Source organism: Desmodus rotundus, chromosome 4 (genome assembly GCF_022682495.2).
Source record: "Desmodus rotundus isolate HL8 chromosome 4, HLdesRot8A.1, whole genome shotgun sequence".
Taxonomy (NCBI): Eukaryota; Metazoa; Chordata; class Mammalia; order Chiroptera; family Phyllostomidae; genus Desmodus; species Desmodus rotundus.
The window spans coordinates 55,572,647-55,587,842 of record NC_071390.1 but is presented as its reverse complement, the minus strand read 5'-3'; the positions used below and the strand labels follow the sequence as shown (position 1 = coordinate 55,587,842).

The 15,196-nt window shown below is 40.1% G+C and overlaps 1 protein-coding gene and 1 long non-coding RNA gene across 20 annotated transcripts in view; one reads left to right on the top strand and one right to left on the bottom strand.

Annotated features, from left to right (window-relative positions):
- KCNMA1 (potassium calcium-activated channel subfamily M alpha 1) overlaps positions 1-15,196 on the top strand; it is a 720,350-nt gene that overhangs the window by 343,837 nt on the left and 361,317 nt on the right. The gene's annotated exons all lie outside the window — the stretch shown is intronic.
- The window catches only part of LOC123479804 (uncharacterized), a 43,834-nt gene continuing 32,252 nt past the window's right edge, over positions 3,615-15,196 (bottom strand). For both annotated transcript variants that reach the window (XR_011651114.1, XR_006655553.3), the window contains one exon: positions 3,615-6,622. This is a non-coding gene — a long non-coding RNA (uncharacterized lncRNA). The remainder of the gene's footprint in view (positions 6,623-15,196) is intronic.

Genomic DNA, 15,196 nt, shown 5'->3' with positions numbered 1-15,196 from the left:
CCTTCAATTTGTTTATATGGTGTGTCATGTTAATTGATTTGTGGATATTGAACAAACTTTGCATGCCAGGAATAGATTTCACCTGATCATGGTATATGATCGTTTAATATATTGCTGGATTTGGTTTGCTATTATTTTGTTGACATGTTTGCATCTATGTTCATCAGGGTTATTGGCCTATAATTTTTTTGTAATATTTTTGTTTGGTTTGGAATAAGTGTAATGTTGGCTTCATAAAATGAGCTTGGGAGCCTTCCCTTCTCCAGTTTTTTGGAATAATTTGAGAAGGATAGGTGATAATTCTTTGAATGTGTGGTAATGTGCAAAGCCATCTGGTACAGGATTTTTGTTTGTTGAGAGTTTAAAAATATATATATAACTGATTTGATTTCATTAGTAGTTATTGGTCTCTTCAAATTTTTGGTTTCTTTTTGATTCAGCCTTGGAAGATTGTATGTTTCCAGAAATTTATCCATTTATTCCAGATTGTCCAATTTGTTGACATATGGTTGTTAATAGTATTTTCTTATAATCTATTGTATTTCTGTGGTGTCAGTTGTCAATTCTCATGTTTCATTTCTGATTTTACTTATTTGGATTCTCTTTTTTTCTTGATGAGTCTGGTTAAAGGTTTATCAATTTCGTTTACCTTTTCAGAGAACCAGCTCTTAATGTTACTGATTTTTAAGGATCATTTTGTGTTTATTTTTTCTCTGATATTTATTTCCCTCCTTCTACTCACTTTGGGTTTTGTTTGTTATTTTTCTCTAGTTCCTTTAGATGTAAAGATAAATTGTTTTATTTGAGATTTTTCTTATTTCTTGTTGTAGGCCTGAATTGCTATAAATTTCCCTCTCATAACTTATCTGGCTGTGTCCAATAATTTTTGACTCGTGTTTTCATTTTATTTGTCTCCAGATATCTTTTAATTTCTTTCTTATTCTCATTTATAACCCATTCATTGTTTATTATCATGTTACATAGCTTCTATCTGCATCTGTGCTTTTCATTTTTTTCTTGTAGTTGTCTAGTTTCATACCATTATGATCAGAGAAGATGCTTAATATGATTTTAATCATCGTAAATTTGTTGAGACTTGTTTTGTGACCTAACATGTGGTCTATACTGGAAACTATTTTATGTGTGCTTGAAAAGAATGTACATTCTACTTTTTGGGGGTAAAATGCTCTAAAAACATCAATTAAATCCAACTGGACTAATGTGCCATTTCAGGCCACTGTCTCCTGTTCAATTTCTGCCTGGATCCTCTACTGATTGATGTCAATGGGGTGTTAAAGTGCACCACTATGACTCTGTTACTGCCCGTCTCTCCCTTTATGTCTGTCAGTATTTTACTTTTATATTTAGGTGCTCCTATCTTGGATGCATAAATGTTCACAAGCATTATATCCTCTGATTAGATTGATCTCTTTATTATTTAGAAATGTTCTCCTTTATCTTTTGTTATAGCCTGTTTTAAAGTCAATTTTGCCTGATATAAGTATTACTACCTTATCTCTTTTTTGTTTCCATTTGAATGGATCCTTTTGTGATCCATTTGCTTTCAGTCTGTGTGTCTTTAGATCTTAAGCTGGTTTCTTGTACACAGCATATGTGCAGCTCATGTTTTCTTATCCATTCAGTCACCCTATGTCTTTTGAGTGGAGCATTTAATCCATTTACATTTAAAGTAATTATTGATAGGTATGTAGTTATTGGCATTTTATTATTCATATTTTTATTTTTTCCTTCTTAAAGAAGTCCCTTTAACATTTTTTATAACACTGGTTTTGTGGTTATGAACTCCTTTAGCTTTTTCTTGTGCTGGAAGCTCTTTGCCTCTTTTTCAATTCTAAATGATAGCCTTGCTGGGTAGAGTAATCTTGGTTGTAGGTCCTTGCTTTTTATCACTTTGAATATTTCATGCTAATTCCTTTTGGCCTGCTAAGTTGCAGTTGAGAAATCAGTTGACATTCTTATGTGGACTCCCTTGTAGGTAACTAACTGTTTTTCTCTTGCTCCTTTTAAGATTGTCTCTTTAACCTTTGGCATTTTAGTTGTGATATGTCTTGCTGTGGGCCTCTTTGGGTTTATCTTGTTTGGGTCTCTTTGCACATCCTGGATTTGTATGTCTATTTCCGGTGCCAGGTTAGGAAAGTTTTTTATCGTTATGAAACACAATTTATTCAGATAGCTTTTCAATCTTTTGCTCTCTCTCTTCTCTTTCTGGTCCTGCTGTGATACAAATGTTGGTATGCTTGATGTTATCTTAAAGGTCCCTTAAACTGTCCTCTTTTTTAAAAAATACTTTTTTGTCTTCTGATTGGGTGTTTCCATTACCTTGTCCTTCTAATCACTGATTTGATTCTCTGCTTCAGCTAATCTGTTGATTCCCTCTAATGTATTCTTCATTTCAGTTATTGTATTCTGCATATGTGACTGGTTCTTTTTTATGAATTCTGTTCCCATTTTTGTGTTTTTTAATTTCTTTGTTAGAGTTCTTACTGAGTTCATCTACTCTTCCTCTAAGTTCATTGGGCATCCATATAACCAGTGTTTTAAACTCTACATATGACAGATTGCTCATCTTCATTTTGTTCAGCTTTTTCTGGAGTTTTCCCCTATGCTTTCATCTGGGACATGTTCCTTTGTCTCCTCATTTTGGCTGACTCCTTCTGTTTGTTTCTGTGTATTACATAGATCTCCTATGTTTCCCAGTCTTGGCAGAGTGGCCTTATGTAGTATGTATCCGATGGGGCCGAGTGGAACAATCTCTGGTCACCTGAGCTGGATGCTCCATGGATGTCCCTGTGTGGTTGACGTATGCTTTGCTGTTGGCACATCAGTGCAGAGGGATTGACCCTCAGGTTGACTCTCTGGGAGGAATGGCCGTGACTGCAGTGGATGAAGTGTTGTACTAGAGTAGACTTTACAAAGTGGGATTTGCTTTCAGGGCTCTGGTTCCTGCTGAGTCTGTCCTTTGGGTATGTTGCTTGTAGACCTTGTTGCCTGGTCTTCTGCTGTCTTGTGAAGCCAGCCACTAGGTGTATCGGTTCTGGGCCTCTTGGGAGAGGCATTGGTGCAGGCTGAGGTCAGCCACTCTCTGTGCTCGGCCTAGAGCCACTTGGTAGGAGTACAAAACAATCTGCAGATGATTGCTGCCTGTGTTGGACTTGAAGGTGACTGGGAGAGGCTGTGAACTAAGGTTGGTTGCCAGTAGTGCTGGGTTTGGGGCTGTTTAGCAAGAGGTATGGGGCACATCAGGGCCAGATGCTGCTTGTTTGGGGTTTGTGAACCATCGAGAGATTTTAAGAAAGTTTGTTCCATGAGACAAGATGGTGTGTGTGAGGAACAGACACTGGAAGACATTCAGGCTGGATACTCAACTTGGGTGAGGTGGGGTATCAGAGAATCACCAGGACAGTGATAGTCAAATTAATGGAGACTCAGATTAATGGAGATCCAGCCTGTCAGCTGAATTTGGGGAGGGCTCAGCCAAGGAACACTGGTGTCTGGGAGCACTTCTGTCCCAGGAGTGAACCACTCTAAATCCTGCCCCTCCAGCTTTTGCTCTGAAGCTAGTCAGTTCAGCTTCTTCTCCTATGTCCCTGCTGCCCCAGCTCTGGAGCTTAGAATGAGTCTATCAGTGAGTGAGTTCATGCCTGAGCTGTTTTAAGAGGAATGCCTTGATTCCAGAAGCCCCCCACCTTACTGAGCCCTAATCCCTGCTGGTTTTCACAGCCAGAAGTCATGGCAACTTCTCTTTATGACCCTGGGAGCCCGGGCTGGGTATCCTCGTGTGGGGCTGGGACCCTTTGCTTCTCATGGGGGGCCTTGACAGATGACAATTCCCTCTCATTTCTTAACCACTGCACCATGGGTGTGGAGCCTGCCCATTCTGCAACTCTGTCCCTCCCACCAGTCTTGATGTGGCTTCTTTTTACATATTCTTAGTTGTACGAGTTCTGTCCAGCTGGTCTTCAGGGTGGTTCTCTAGGGTGGTTGTTCTGCAATTTAGTTGTAATTTTGATGTGATAGTGGGAGGAGGTGAGCATAGCATTTCCCTTCTCCATTATTTTGAGCAGAAGTCCTCAAAGAAACTCAGTTTCATTCATTTGCTGTATTTTCCTTATAGTCTCTATTTCATTTATTTCCACTCTAACCTTTATTGTTTTTCTTCCTTCTGCTAACTTGGGTCTTAGTTTGTTTTTCTTTTTCCAGTTTCACTTTGTAGGATGATGCCCAACGAACTGAGCCACTCTGATCAGGGCTGTCTCAAGATATTTTTTCATTTCCTTTTTGATTTCTTTTTGACCCATTAGTTGTTCATGAGGTGTTGTTTAATTTACATACATTTATGAGCTTTTTAGTTGTTTCTTATGGATTTTTAGTAGGAAAAGATACTTTGATATGATTTCAGTCTTCTTAAATTTGATAAGACTTCTTTGTGTCTCAATGTATGAAACCCTAGTGTACTGTTGGTGAGATTATAAATTGGTATAGCCACAATAGAAAACAATATGAAGATTTCTCAAAAATTAAAAACAGTACTACTATATGATCTAGAAATACCACTTCTGGGTATATATCCAAAGGAAATGAAATCAGTATTTCAAAGACATATCTGCCCTTCAATATTCTTTGCAGAAGTGTTCACTACCAAAGCATGGAAACAACCTAAGTGTCCATGTATGGATAAATGGATAAAGAAAACGTAGTATGCATGTGGTTCAACCATAAAAACAAGGGAGTTTTCTCATTTATGACAACTTGATGAACTTGGAAAACATGATAAATGAAATAAGCCAGACATATAAAGCCATACTGTTTATCTCACTGATATGTGGAACCTAAAAATGTTAAGCTAAGAAAAACAAAGAATAAAACAGTGGTTGCCAGAGGCTGGGCGGAGGAAGTGGAAAACTCTTGGTCAAAGGGCACTAACTTTCAGTTATATAATGAATGGGTTCTGGAGACCTAATGTACAGCATGGTGACTATAGTTAATAATACTGTATTGTAGTCCTGTCCAGGTGGCTCAGTTGGTTGGAGCATCATTACGTACACTGAAAATGTTGCAGGTTTGATCCCTGGTTAGGGCACATACCTAGGCTGTGGTTTTGATCCCTGGTCGGAGCATGTGCAGGAAGCAACCATTCAATGTTTCTCTTTCATCAGTTGCATTTTATGTCTCTCTAAAACCAATAAAAACATATTCTTGGGTGAGGATTAAAAAAATACTATATTTTGTACTTGAAATTTGCTGAGAGTAGGTCCTGTGTTCTCACCCTACATGGAAAAATGTTAAGTATGTGAGGTGATGATTGTGTTACTTAGTTTATGATTCAGGTAATCATTTGACAGCATGTGTGTGTATATATATATAGAGAGAGAGAGAAAGAGAGGGGGGTATGTATATACACACACACAAACACACGAGGTGGGCAAAACTAAGTTTACAGTTGTTTGTGTGGAAAAGACATGCTGGTTATGATTATTACAATAGCTTTATTAACTCAAAAGAATGTCACAGTGACACAGTGCACTTAGGTACAGTCTCCTCAGTGCTCCCTTTGCCAGTCTTCATTATTTACACATTATTGTAGTCTATTTGCTATATACAAGCACACTTGGGCATAGAGTTTTTTGTTGTCATCAACTTCTTGACATGCTTCTCTTATTCAGCGAATCATACTGGTCTGGAGGTACATGGTTTTCATGAAAAGACTTTATCTTTGACAACACCCCAAAAGAAGAAGTCCATTGGGGTGAGGTCTGGTGATCATGGTGGCTATTCCACTGGCCCTTGTTGACCTACCTCTCCACCTGTTGAGTAATTATCATCAAGAAACTCTCACACTGTTACCGCACAGTGTGGAGGAGCTCCATCTTGCTGAAAGAAGTCACCATTATCATGCTGTCTCCATAACTGTGGTAAAACGGTGTCCATCAGCATGTTAAGATACAGGTCATGTATAACAGTTGTATGGAAAAAATAGGTCCAAGTACCCCATTGTACGAAAGACCCACCCATACTCTAATCCCTGGCTGATTCAACTGCTCTTCCTTTGTTACATGGGGATTTTCTCTTGAATAGTAGACACAGTTGTGCCAATTCACAACACCTGAAAGTTTAAAATGAGCTTTGTCGGACCATGTAATTTCATCAATGATGCCATTGCCTTGTTTTTCTTCATTCAGAACCACTTAACAGAATTGTACATGGGGATCCAGGTTATCTTCTAGTAACCCAGGAAGCAGTCTTGACCGATAGATATTCAAACCTAAACATTATATTAGGCGACTCAAAGGTCTACAGGAAATGCCTAACTCTGTGGAAGCCCTTTGTTTTGATTTTGGGGGGGCTCTTCGTAAGTGTCTGACTGACTAATGTTTCATTTTCCTGCTTGGCAATATTGACTGGCCAACCACTTTATGGAACACTACCGATAGACCCAATTTCATCAAGTTTATCATGTGTTCTGTAAATTGTTTGCTTGCTGACGGTGTATCGAGTTCTTCAGCGCATTGCTGCCGAGCCTTTTTGGCAGTCTCTGTCTTCTAGTATTGTTTAAGTATCCACTTTTTTGGTTGTTTTTGGTTAAATTACCAGCCATCATTACCTAAAAGATAAATCATAAGTAAGGTTATGAAATAATAACAATAATAAGACAAATAATATAAATAATACAATAATGAATAAGTAATAATATAAGAATAAACCCTGTGTTTCACATACTCACAACTGTAGATTTACTTTTGCCAAACCCTGTATATATGAAATCATCATATTGTACACCTTAAACATGTACAATGTTTATTTGTCAAGTAGGCCTTAGCAAAGCTTAAGAAAGAAACAAAATAGTAGCCAAGAGGAATTCATTTCCACCATTCCCTACTTCATTATTTTAGGTACAAAAAGTATATGACACAGCTCAAACCTCCCATGATAGGAGTTCTGTGTGGGATCAGAAGCTGGATTGCTCTTTTCACTAAGAACCAATCTTGAGAGCATGTTGTATTGGATGCCACTGCCCACAGCCTCAAGAACTGGCTTTAATGGGCTGCTTTGGATCTGAAATCTCAAGATTCATCTCCCCCCTTCTCAGGATCTAATGATTCAATTGGATGAGTCCCCATCATCTTCATCAGTTTATTAGTCATGTTCATTGTCGACCAAGACCTTAAGACAACAACACTCATTCATCAAGGTACCACCAGGGTCATGGAAAAGCTAACCAGCTCCTGTCAGAGAATCTCCTAATCTATGTAAACTGTGTGTGTGTGTGTGGGAGAATATTTGTAAGAAATTCTAGCATTTTAAGTATTGTCATGCACATCCTGGTACGTTAGGTACACAGGTTATTAAGCAGAGAACAGGAAGTTCTCCTGAAGTGGCTTTAGGAACACTATACATTTTAAACCATCCTTTGTTATCATCTTCCAGATTTTTAGCAGCGTGTGGGTCAGGGTGTATCAGGCCTCTCCAAGGGTCCAAGTATGTCTTATATTGGATGGCCAAATTCTTCGTCCTCTACACAGAACATCTTTGAGGGTGAAAAGGTGTGCTTTTAATAATTATTCCAGGACATTGGGAAAACTGGGAAATATAGTCACCATAACCATATAGGCATAGCACAGTCCACTGTCAAGAAGCTTCCAATTTTGGCTTATTAAGTTGGCATCAGAAGCTGATATAATAAATGAATTCATTCTATGGCATTCCTGGTTGGTGACATCCTGAATCTACTTGAATATCCCCAGGGACAGAAAGCTCAGTACCACCTGTAGCAGCCCATTCCATTGTTGGATGGTTCTCCCTGGTAGATTGGGATTTTGTAGAAGAATTTTTCAATATAGGGTACAAGATTAAAAAGTACAGGTGTGCAATAAAGCAGTAGGCATAATTACCTTGCATATGGGAGAGAGGGTTGCTTGTAGTCTGGGGGGGAAATGGGGTCCAGTGCCTACCCTTTGTATCTTCATTTGGGTCAAGCCATCATTACCATCTGAGAAAACCTTCCAGCCTGGATGCTTCTTCACTAGGGGACTCAGAGAAAGCTGGTGGAAGGCCACAGAGTTTTAAAAGGGGAACGTGATGGGGATGGTTTCCTGGGACACTGGAGGCCTCATAACCCCAAATTTAGGAAGTAGCTTTAAAGTCACAAGTTAAAAGAACAAAGAGAGTCAAACCTGGATTTGAGGCCCAACTCTGCCTATTGCACAAGACATTTAAGCTCCCTCCGCCTCAGTTTCTTCACTGTCAGAATGGGGATATCTCTTCCTTCTTGAGCACAGTGAGTGCTCTTTCAATTCAATTTTGTCAGTTTCACCCTGCCCTCGCCCCGCCCTGTTGTGGTGAGAGCACGGCGCCAGCTTGGTCCCTTTGTTCACTCAGCACATACGAATGGGACATATGTGGTAAGAAGCTTTGGATGTGCTGTGCTGTTTTCTGTGTGAAATGCTTGACTTACTCTAGTTAACTCCTCATCCTCTTCCTCAAGGAAGTCTCCTTGGACTCCAAAGTCCACTAAACTCTCCTCTCCTCCCATTCAGAGTCCTCCTACCATGTGCGATTTTTACTCACGAGTGTGACCTTTGGTTGAGTGTCTGTCTTTCCTCCATGACTATAAGGTTAATGAGGGCAGGGGCCCTCTTTGGTTCTCTACTGTACATGTAGGCCTAGCACAAAGCTTGGCGTGCAGTAGTCACTTGATAAATGTTTGCAGAAAGAATAGCGAACAGACATGAATGACATACTTTCTACCTCCAAGGAAATCACAGGCAAGAGACTAAGAAGAAAACTGGTGACTACAGGAGAGAAGGTACCAAGTACTTTGATTAAAGTTGGCTCTGGGTCTTCTGGAGGCCCCTCAGCAGAGCCGTACATGAGTGGTAATTAGGGAAGGCAAAGAGTTGTCACCTCATCTGTGTCTGAGTGGCTTGATTTTTTTAAAAGAAGCAGCAAACAAAAAAGAAAAGAAAAAGATAAGATTTAAATCCAGCTACCCTATGTAGTTGAAATAGCATTTAAAACAAAATTTAGAATGGCAACTTGACATGACAGACGTGGCTGCTACTGGAGAGAATGTGCCAAGCAGACCCACACTCCTTCTGAAGATCTGTGAGCACAGAGCTCACAGGCATTTGGAAGCCAAGTGACCGCTAGTGGTTCTTGCAGGGGTGGAGCCTGAACCCAGGGCCTCAGTCTGTCTTCCCTCTGTCCTAGACGCATGTGGGAAAACCCACTGAGACTTTACTTTTGGTTCTTTGTTTTTGGAAACCACGTGGGCAACTATTCTTTTTTAACACTCTTTCTTTCCCAAAATAAAGGAAATAGTTTATTGAAGAGCTCCCATTCTCTGTTTCTGATACTTCCTGATTACTTTCTTTGGAAACCTGTGCTACACACCTTTATATGTCTTATAATCCTGGGTGGAAGTACGGCTTCAGAACTCTAAGCCTATTGGAAGTAGTGGTTCAAGTAGTTTTATTAGTAACAGTGACATCATATTTACATTTACAATTTGGAAGCTTTCTATGGAGAAAATCTGTCAACTTAGTTAAAAACAAAAACAAAAACTTTCTGGGATTGTCTAGCCCAATTATTTTCGGTGTGCCACAGAATTTTAGTTATTAGTTTATGCATGCCATGAGATAGAAAAGGTTGAAAATCACTAGTCTAGCCCATCGAACTAGAGTATGAAAATATTTTGGAATAATATTTCTTTATTTTTTTTAATTTTTAAAAAATTTTTATTCAGTTATAATTGTCAGTTTATTTCAATATAAAGAATTTTAGCCAATTTTTCCCTATCAGATGCCTTTGAAGTATCTTCTTATAGAATTTTGTCCGAATAGTACATACCTAAAATAACCATTTTAAGCTGATTTTACATCCATATTCAAAAAAAGAATATCTTGATAGAATAAATTTTCATTTTTTGATGGTTTAAAGCATTGGTCCCTGAACCTGCAGTATCACCATCACCTGAGATACAAATTCTCAGGCTCCCCCCGATTTCTGAAATCAGAATCTCTGGGATGGGCTCAGCATCTGTGTTTTAACAGACCCCAGGGGTAATTCTGCTGCACACTAAAACCACTGTTAGACCAGGGCATAAACGTCTTGAAAGCTTTTTGATGCTAGGTACCTCATTTTGGACTCTGTCATCCTAATTGACACAAGAATGAAAACAAGAGTTTAAGTTCAATAAAGCAGGGGCATTCTTCTACGATTTGTTTTCCTTTCCAGCTAACCCTGAGTCCATAGTGGACACTTAGCAGTGGTGTGGAATGAATGAATGACTGCGGAATGATGTGGGGAGTTCATAGGAATGAATTGTGTGTAAAGGTCTTTTAATGGAGTGGATGAGTAGGTGAGTGGCTGGCCAAGCTGGGGCTGTGATGAAATGCATGGATGGATTATGGCAATAGAGTCCCTAAACATTGAAAAGGTGATGGTTGTCCCCCACTGAGAAATTAAAAATAGGAAACTCCATACAAAAGGTTTAAGTACATCCTCCCTATTTCTGATTTCTCCTTGACTACTATGTTGGAGCTCTTAAAAATAATAAATATGAAGTTCTTCCTACATTTTCTGGCCCCTACTCTGCTGAAGTGCTAACCATGTTGCCCGGTCTGCCTGTCAGAGATGCTAAAGTATGAAGCTGACCTGAACATCAGACATGCACTCTTCATCTTTGTGAATGACCTTGAAAGGACAAGTGGTATTCCACAGACAGTCCTCTTTGCTCCTCTTATGTTTCGAAAGTAAGTGTGAAGCTTACAGAGGCAGGAAACTTGTGTGCCCTGATCATGCTCACCCCCTTCCCCCACCATGTGCCCATGAAAGTGGAGCTATGGTTTTCTGACTGTTGGTCTCCACTAAGCCACAACTCCTGTTACACTGTCTGGCATCATCAGCATCTGATCCTCACTGGGCCACAGGGAAATCTGTGAGACGTCTCAGGAGTGGGCGACAGCTGGGGCTGTGGTCCAGCCTTTCCAAATTAGCAGTGATGCATTACTTGGTGGGCTCTTGCTTAGGGCAGTGTGTTGAGGTTTGTGCTGCTGATCAGCCCTGCCTTCTGCTTTTCCAGGCTGTGGGAGCTGGAATTTGTGAACATGAGGAATGGTTAGAGCTTTCTCCTTCCTTCAGGAAGGGCAGCTTATCTGTAAGGATTCAAAAGTAAATACTAATAAACAAAAAGACCCATCATTTCCTGGGATGAGGGAAGTGGGAGAGATGTTACCTAGTTCCTTCTACTTGGAGACCTGGATTTCAACCCACTGTAAATCTTAACAAAAAGGGCCTGCTAGTTTTATTTTTTCCCAGCTGGTGTTTGCCAAGACCAACCCCTTTGTTGTGGTCCATGATTGGTTCTACAAAGGAGGAAATGGAGTGTGATGCTTTGGGAACAGAGCATGTGAGCATGCACATCCACCATCGAGCCCCACGTGGGACAGATGACCGGGTCTGAAAGCCTGGTCAATGTTGGTGTCAATGTTGTGTTGTCAGTTGAGTGGCTTTATCATCTTTGCCAATTTCTTTGCTGCTCAGGGGCGCTGGTGGCACTGCTTTCTTGGGTTCATTGATGATCCTTTCTAAAAGCAACATCTTTGGTAGCAAAATCATTACTGTAGAAGATAGAAATTTTAGGTTGTTTCTAGGGGTGACTTTAAGGTCCCACCAACCCACTGAGGGGCTGTAGCAAAGTCATTACTGCAGCTTGGCCTTGATGTTTAGACTTGGAGGCCAAATGCCCTGTGTCTCTTCCATTACCTTCTGGAGGAAATTGTTTTGTGTTTTTACAGTGGTTATAAGCCAATGACATACTCTTTTTTTAAATTAAATTTTTTACTTTTTTAAAAAATTGTGGTAAAGAGTACACTCTTGTAAAACTCCCAATTATATCTGGGACTTTAGCCACAGTTGCCAAAAGACAAAGTAGTTTCTGGCTGCAGTTAGAATCCCTGATCCCTAAGAAATACATAGCTCACTTTGTGCATTGGTAATAGATGAGGATGGGAATGGGAGGGAAAGGTGGGGATGCATGTAAAGTCTCTGGCTAAATGGAGATAGAGTCTGGAAACTAAAAAAAAGAAATTCTAGCTAAGTAAGGGATGAGATCCAATATCTGAGGGGCGAGAGGCACTTACATGTGATACAACTTTCGGGGAGGTACCCACCGCCTTTGAAAGGAGAGATACCAGTATCCCTCTGAGAAGGTAATTGTGTTTGAGTTTTGAAATGTAAATATCCTGCTGGATTCTACTTGCAGGTTCTCAATTTTTTTTTCCATTTTTTATTGTGATAAAATACACATAAGATTTACTGTTTCAGCATTTTTAATTGTACAGTTCAGTGGCTTAAGTACATTCACAGTGTTGTGCACCCATCACCACTATGCCTCTCCAGACCTTTTTCATGAACTGCAACAGAAAGTCTGCACATTAAACAACAACCCCTCTCCCCCAGCAGCCACCATTCTGCTTTCTACGTTTATGAATTTAACTCATCTTGGTGCCTCATATAAGTGGAATTATATAATATCTGTCCTTTCATCTGGCTTATTTCACTTCGCATAATATCTTCAAGGTTCATCCATGTTGGAGCAAGTGTAAGAATTCCCTTTCTTTTTAAGGCTGAATGATATTCCTTTGGATATATATGCACCACATTTTGTTTAGTCTTCTGTGAATGGACCTTTGTGCTGCTTCCACTTTTTGCCCGTTGTGAATAAAACTATTATGAATTTGGGTGTACAAGTATCTGTTTGAGTCTCTGCTTTCATTTCCATCTTTTGCCTTTAATATACTATAAAAACTGTCAGAGTTTGAGAAGCAGGACGAAGACAGCCGGCCATAAATTTAGTCCTTGGTGACAGTAAGTGGCAGCTGGCAGCCTGACAGTGCTGTAGAAGTTTCTCATCCCACAAACCTAATTAAATTAAACATCCAGTTGGCCCACCCTATTGCATTTCAGCCAGACAATTTTTCCAAAAGCTCATTAGTTGCAAACTTGGGAGCTTTACCAGCAGATGGAACTTTTTCCCCTAGATTTTCAGTAATTAGATAAGAAAAGCCTTTCAAACTTTAGACCTCAAATGGAAGATTTTATCTTACTTGCCAATGCATCAGTTTTAGTGCCCTTGGTGAAAATGCACAGAAATCAACCTTTTCAGTGTTAGGATGCAATGATGTAAGATTTCAGTGTCATTAAACCGTGACTCTCAGGAGGGACACCGGGTTTAGGGAAACTTTTCTGATTTAATGTTACAATTGCTTTCCATTTTTTCCGTTTTTTCCATTTCTTATTTCAGATATAATAAGTTGAGGCCTTGGAGGAGCACATTTGATTCCCCTGCATTTTCAGGTTATGCAAAAGGAGACAAGCGTGGTCAGTAACATCCAGGATGTAAGATAGGTGACACTCCTGTGACAAGTAGGAAACACTGTCCTGCAGAAGTTCACACAGCCCGTGCCCTAGAGTTATGTCAGCATGGGCCATTGGAAGAGCCTGTGACTTATGCCACAGATTCTTCTATGGGGAACACATTACAAGTAAGACTTCAGACCCTCTATAGCTGTCTTTTTTAGTCACAGTCTCCTCTTCCCTTTCCAAAAAGGCCATTATTGCACTTAATTTTATCTGTATTCCAGCAAATGTGTGATTTATAATAGTCTTGTTCTTTGTAGCTTACACTCAAAAGGAGCCCTATTATTTTCCAGGGCTTCCTTATCTATAGTAATTTTGAAATTACCCAATTTGATAATGGACAGAGATACATTGCTGGGAATATTGTTGGTTAATAAATATGAATAGAGAGCCCAATTTGTGATTGATAAGTGGAGTATTATTTTATTATCTCTGTGTGCAGCCTGTGTGTGACTGTGTGTATGTATATATGTATATATGTATGTATTATGCATACATACATGTTCATGTGTTATTTATACATTTTTTCATCTCCTTTGCTCTGTTTCCACAGATTCCTGGTCCAGATCCCAGTTTAAATTCTCCACTTCTCCACCTAACACTCCTGATGTCTATCACCTTTACTGAACCCATTTTCCTGAGAGAGGAAGTTTCCCTCACTTTTCTCAGTGGAGGCTACTTGTTTCTTCATAGTCCAGGGACCATTGGTCACTCTGGCCTCCATTGCCCCTGCCATCTCAGTGTGAGACCTTTATTCTTGAGGCTCCTGCCATCTACTGAATCCTCACTCTGCCTACTCTCCCGATGCTACCATTTTATCTACCTCCCTCCACCCCACTCTTCAGGATGGCTTCCATCCTTGACTCTTTCTGCTCTCAGCCTCAGTTCCAGCCATTGCCTTGAGTCTGAGCCCTTGACCGTCCCAGATCCTTGACCTTCTCAACTGCAATGCTGTGCAGCTGGGAGTCTCTTAGATTCCGCCTTCACATGGAACTTCTCCTCACCTCTGTCAGGTTTTACACTCCGAAGTCTCCTTCCCTGAGGGTCCATATCCTTCCAGCTCTCTTCTGCTTTCACTGCATCCAGTCTCCAAACTCACTCTTCCGCCTTTTCTCCAAATACTCATTTGACAAATATAGAGACACTGCTAACTCTGGGAATTTAGTGATGAGTGAAAAAGGGCATATACTCTGTATTCACAGAACTTTCAGTCCAGCAGAGGATAGAGGAATTAATCAAATGACTGCACAATGAAATACTATAAAATTTCTGCTATGCTAAGTGCTACAAAAGTACAGACTATGCTCACGGGGGACCTTTCTGAATTAGGTGGGTGAGGAAGTGACAGTAGAGCTGGAATCTGAAGAGTGAATAGTCCATGAGGGGAGGTAAGTCTTGCAGGAGGAGGGACGTGCTTATGCAAAGGCCCTGAGGTAGGATTTTTTTTTGAGGGGGGGGTGCAGGGCATATGGTGAATAAGAACTGAAAGATCCATTGACTGGAGTCTAGATAGGGAGAGTGTAAGATAAAGCCCGAAGGGAAGAAAAGAGCCAGCTTTTCAGGGTTTTGTAAGCCATGTCAAGGAATTATTTTTTCATACCAGAAGCCATGGAAGTCATTTGAAGCCATTGAAGGGAGCTGCCTCCAGTTTATGCCCTGTGCCCTAAAACTTCAGTTCAGTCTACACTGACTAGTATTGCATTTCATACTATTGCACTTTTAGAAGCACCAGATTTAAATGCCCACAAATTCATAG